The sequence below is a fragment of the Triticum dicoccoides genome, chromosome 2B, assembly GCF_002162155.2.
Source record: "Triticum dicoccoides isolate Atlit2015 ecotype Zavitan chromosome 2B, WEW_v2.0, whole genome shotgun sequence".
NCBI lineage: Eukaryota > Viridiplantae > Streptophyta > Magnoliopsida > Poales > Poaceae > Triticum > Triticum dicoccoides.
This window is the reverse complement of record NC_041383.1, coordinates 82,702,495-82,708,434: the sequence shown is the minus strand read 5'-3', so window position 1 is coordinate 82,708,434 and position 5,940 is coordinate 82,702,495. Positions and strand designations below refer to the sequence as shown.

The 5,940-nt window shown below is 50.4% G+C and overlaps 1 pseudogene; it reads right to left on the bottom strand.

Moving 5' to 3' along the window:
- Nucleotides 1-471: 471 nt before the first annotated feature.
- The window catches only part of LOC119360524, a 25,422-nt pseudogene continuing 19,953 nt past the window's right edge, over nucleotides 472-5,940 (bottom strand).

The following is a 5,940-nucleotide window of genomic DNA, read 5'->3' as shown; positions in this document are numbered from 1 at the left end:
GAAGAGTACTCAAATGTTCTGAAAATAAGATGTGAGACCACTGCATAGATAGACCAATGCCGAGACCAATAAAATTTAGCTAACACTGGACATAGATGTCTCCTTGCCACAATCTCTACAGAAAATTCTTGTACTCATCTTAGCTCTTAGCTAACACTGGAATCTGGAGTAGTTTCAATTTCTGAAAAACTGGGGTGCAGTACAAGAACTAAGAAACCTCTGTACACCATTTTTAAGAGAGAGAGAGAGAGAGAGAGAGAGAGAGAGAGAGAAGAGAGAGAGAGAATTTACGTTGTTCTTCTTCATCAAAATTCTTCTTCTACTCTTCACAAGTAACCAGAAATTCAGAAATCAAATTAGATTATCAGAAAATCAAAGAGTAAAAAACTGGAAGAGGAAGATGCCAAGGACGGCAGCCTAGATTGGAGAGGAGAAGGGGAGAAGAGAAGGGACGGAGGAGGGGCACGACTGCTATCTCTCGATGTGCGTGGCTCCAGAGGGTTGCTTGCCTCCACCCCTCGCGTACGTTGCCATGGCCCTGTCCAGATCGATTGAAGAAACTCCGATGGCCGCCATCTCCCCAATCGACGAGCGCCCCCAGCTTCTCCCGCCTGCACGAGCCCCTGCCGGGCCCTTCTCTTCCATGGAGGTCGCTGCCGTTCCGGTCGACGCCCCACAGGCCGATGCCGCCCTTCCATCCGCCGCCACGCACACAAGGCCCCCGTCAACAGCCACCGTTGTCTGCATCCAGGCCGTCAACACCTGCCTTGACCCAGCCCCTGCTCCCGTCGCCGTTGGCCGCCCCTGCTGACCCGACCCCTGCTCCCGTCGCCGCTTGCTGCCGCCACCGCTGTCCCGCTGGGCATGGACCTCCTTCGTCTTGAATTCCCCTTCGAGTCGTGGATCCACCGTGTCGAGCATTGAGATGTTGTGGTGGTGCTCAAGCAGCCACTCGACCAACAATACCCGGTTGTTTTGCTCATTGATGAAGATTGGCCTTCGTCCACATGTGACCTCTAGGAGAAACACGCCAAATGCATATACATCAGAGAAAGGTGTTGGCTTCCCGGCGCACAAGAGTTCTGCTGCAAGATATCCCATGGTGCCAGCCACATGGGTGGTCTGAGCAGCACTTTCGTGGTCATATATCCTTGCAAGACCAAAATCACCCAACCGCCCATTCATCTTGCTATCCAAGATCACATTACTTGCCTTTATATCTCGATGGATGATGACCTGCTCCCATTCCTCATGTAGATACAACAAACTTGATGCCACACCTTTGATGATCGAGTACCTCTGGGACCAGCATAGAGTTGGGCCTTTTCTTGTGTGTAGGTACTTGTCAAGACTACCATTTTTCATGTAGTCATAAACCAAGAGAAGTTCACCCTTACGCCCGCAGTAGCCCAACAATTGTGCGATATTTCGGTGTCGGAAGACGACCAATGCTAACCACCTCGGCAATGAACTCCTTTACCCCTTGCCTTGAACGATGTGACATTCTCTTCACGACGACCTCCATATCAGGCCTGTGAATCACACCCTTATAAACACTCCCGAAACCTCCCCTCCTGAGCAGGTTCTTCTCATGGAACCCCTCTATCACGTGAAACAAGTCTTCGTAAGAGAATCGCTTGGGGCCTAACGAAACCTCCTAGTCCTCTTGCACCTCGGAGCAATTGAGACGCCATCTTACAGTGACATAGATTCCGATGCCAACTGAAACCAGCGTCAACGACGCTAAGGCCAGCACGAGCTTCAACGACATGGAAATGGACGCTAAGGCCAGTTGGTCTTCATCTAGGCCGATGGCAAGGCCGGCAACACCGAGATGTCAAGAACCGGGGCCGGCCGATCCAGCGCGAAGCTCCAGCCGATGATGAATTTTTCGGAGGTGATATTGCGCATCACCGATGAGAAGCCGACGCATGCCGTGCTCTGCACCACGCCAGAGAGGTCGATGGTGGTCTGCAGCATGGGCCTCTTGGGCCTGACCACACCCAGCGGAGCCATGGTCATAGTGATCATCTTTGCCCTGCTGTTGTAGTCCACCCACACTTGAATAGCTTTGGAGCTTATCATAGATAGGTTTAATAGCCGCCCGGTGCCATCATCGTAGTACCCGGTGTTGGCGAAATTTAGGGACACCAGGCTATCACCGTCGACGCTGTTGTACTTGTTGTGGATGTCGTGGAACTCGACATCATACACTACAAAAAAAAGACACATCCGTGACATTTTGGGCCGAACGAATTTTTTTTCTGTCATACATATGACACTTCTATGACGATAATTGTGACAAAACTCGGTATCATCATAGATGTGGTGGGCTCCTACTTCTATGACAAAAAATCATGACAGAAAATGGGCTTTTCGTCCTAGGCGGGCCGGAGACGCAGCTGCATGACATTCTTTGGGCCGTCCATGACGGAAAAAACCGTGGTAGAAGCGAGGTCGAGGAAAATTTCGGGGAGTTCCCGGTTACGGTGGGAGGTCGGGGGCCGAGTGATGTGCGTTTCTCTCGTACACGTATGCGCGTGTGTGCAAGGCGTTGGCTCTAACTGAACCCGAGCGAGGCGTTGGGCTCTAACTGAACTCGAGCAATTGCACTGCAGGCTACGCGTTACTGAACCCGAGCGATCGATCGATGGCTGTTAACTGAACCCGATCGAGCGATTCCTTCACTACTGCTGCTAACTGAAGCCGATCGATGCTGCCTCTGGATGAATAGTGAGCGTTGCGGGGGGGTTTGGATGAACAGTTCCCGGTGGGGGTGGATGAAGAGGACCCCGTGGTGTTGCCTCTGGATGAACAGGACCCCGATCGATCGAGCCGGTTGGGGCTGGATGAACAGGACCCCGTGGAGGGCTGGATGAACAGGACCATCCCGTGGAGGGCAGGATGAACAGTAGACAGTGGAGGGCAGGATGAACAGTAGCCCGTGGAGGTGTGGTTGAACAGGAGCACGTGGAGAGGGCTGGTTGAACAGTAGCCGGTGGAGTAGCGCGCGGTGGAGGCTGGATGAACATGAGCCCGTGGATGAACAGTCGCAGGTGGAGGCTGGAGGAGGTCGACGGTGGATGAACAGTAGCTCGTGGAGGCTAGAGGGGGTCGACGGTGGATGAACAGTATCCCGTGGAGTCCCGTTTTGCGGTACGCCACACACCTCCCGACCAACAGGACCCCCATTTCGACCGTAGAAGGTCTGTTTACTCCGTTTTGCGGTACGCCAGACCCCTCCCGATGAACATGATCCAGTTTCGAACGTGGCCAGTCGAACACAAGGCCGTTTCCTCCGTTCTGCGGTACGTCAGGCCTCGTTTCCATCGCCTGTTCCGTCCAAGCCCTCCCGATGAACACGACTCATTCTGTTGCCTCCCCATGAACACGACGCATTCCGTTGCCTCCCCATGAACACGACGACGACGCTATTTTTCCGTTCCGACCCAGCCATGTACACGAGCCCTGGCCGTACGTATGTGTGAGTAGGCGTTTGAGACCCTGCCCGTATGTACGTACGTGGCCGTATTTTCTTTCTTGCACCCTGGCCGCTGTATGTACGTGTACATGCTACGTGCGCGCCTCTACTACGACACGTACGCGCCTCTACTACGACACGTGCGCGCCTCTACATCGACCAGTATATATGCATGTACACGTTCGCGACCAGAATGACAACGCTACGTACGCTTCGACCAGGTGGGTCCCGACTGTCAGGCACTTCCTTGCCTGCGAAGATGTAGCTGGTGGGTCCCAGTAGTCAGGGGGGCGAATCATTTTTTTTTGCCCGAACGCACTTCCTTGCGTGCGAAGATCTAGCTGGTGGGTCCCAGCAGTCAGGGGGGCGAATCATTTTTTTTGCCCGGACGCACTTCCTTGCCTGCGAAGGTGTAGCTGGTGGGTCCCAGCAGTCAGGGGGGAAACTTTTTTTTCGCGAAATACGGTGGCCCGTCCGGGGGGTCCCTGCTGTCAGGTGGAGGAATCATTATTTTCCGCGTAATAAGGAGGCACTTCCTTGCTGCCACCGTGGACCCAACTGTGAGCCTCTCCACGTACAGTCCACGTCCGATGCAAGTCGTTCCTTGACCACGTTCACCACGCCGCGCCGAGAGCACCAGGGCAGTGGACGACGGCGAGGCCTAGAAAGGGGACGGCGCGAAGCCGGTGAAGTCGCGGCAGTGGATGCCCACGCGGAGAGGAGTATGAGGGTTCACTCGTTCGGCTGCGGTGTGAGGCTGCCGTCGCCGCAGGGCCTGGCCAGCGGTGGGAATAGTAGGGGCGGTGAGGCCTCCGCGGCAGCACAGCCGGCCACGGGAGGCAGGAGCAGGCTGCATGACCGGTGTTGCTTTGGGCGGCTGGAGCAAGAAGACCAGATGTTGAAGAAGCACTACGGTCGTTGGATGGACATCGTACGGTCACTGCAGCTAGAATCGTTTATATTGACTAAGTTGACAAAGCCCTTAGTACGTCAACTTAGTAGGCCCACAGGTCAGCGTCCGAAACGGCGCGCCCTAGATGTTAGGGGGAGGAATCATTTTTTGGGCGGGTGAAGCTAGAATATCCGAGATTGAAGAAGAAGCACGGCATCCGTTGGATGGACATCCAACCGCCACTACTGCTAGAACCGTGTGTTGACTATAAGTTGATAAAGCCTTACATACGCGTCAACTCTGTTTTTTTAGGGGACGCGTCAACTTAGTAAGGCCAGAAGTGAGTGGCAGAGAACTTATAGCCCATTTGAGATTTGTAAGAATGTGTAGCCCATTTTTGAATTCTAATGAAATTTACTACAGCCCATTTACAGTTTGTTAAATGTACAACTTGTTTCAACCAACCGTTCAAAACAGAATTCAATAAAATTTCCCACATTTTGATGGGATTCGAAATATTTTTATCCCGAAATTTCTAGTCAGATTAAATACAATTTCAATATAAATTTATATTACGTAAAAATCCAACGAAACATTGCGCTCGCAACAATTAATGAAATTAAAATTTTCATTATCCAAAAAATATATTTTATAAAGTAATCACGTGTTTGGTGCATTTTTTTATAGTTACTGCCCAGTTTTTATTGTTACATCCCATTTATTATTTCTTAAAGCCCATTTTCTTGTTAAGCCTAATGCATCCCTCCTAGGAAAGATTTGCAGCCCAGCGGGGCGGAGAATAACAACTTGACCTTGCCTGGGTATTCCTAAAAAAAAGTATAGCTGGGCTAGCCATTTTCAGCTTGAAAAAAATTAATATCTGGGCTGGATATTTGGCCTGGGCTAGACAGGCCACAGCCCGCCCAGTTAATACCTGCAGCGATGTTTTCATTGTTGTTTAGAGGAGAAAAATTAATATCTGAGCTAATCATCAAAAAACTCTACAGTTCTCACACCTCAAAAACACAAATACTGCTCGAGCTGCTTGGTCCCAGCTGTCGGCCGCATCTTGTACAATTCTCTCGTTTATTGACTACTACGTAGGTTGACAATGGTGTGGGACCGTGATGTCAGGAAACCAGGGGGAAGCAAAATAAATTACTCCAGCGAGCGCTTCCACCTCTGCCTCGTTGTCTCCCGTGGAAACCCCTTTCCTCCCTTTTTTTTTGCTCGGGCAAGGACCAATGCATGCAACACGTCCATGCGGTTATTAGGCAAGAAATAAAAGCACTTTGCATGCTATGAATTACGATGGCCTGCATGGGTAGCTAATAAGGCATCCTCTTAACTGCTGTGATTAAATGTTGTGTTTAGAAGAGAGAAATATTCTTCTTTTCCACCAATCTGCTTGCACCTAGGTCATGATGCACCTTCTAATACGACTTATTCACCTAGATGGAGGGAGTATAGTTTTATACATATATATATATATATATATATATATATATATATATATATATATATATATATATATATATATATATATATATATATATATATATATATA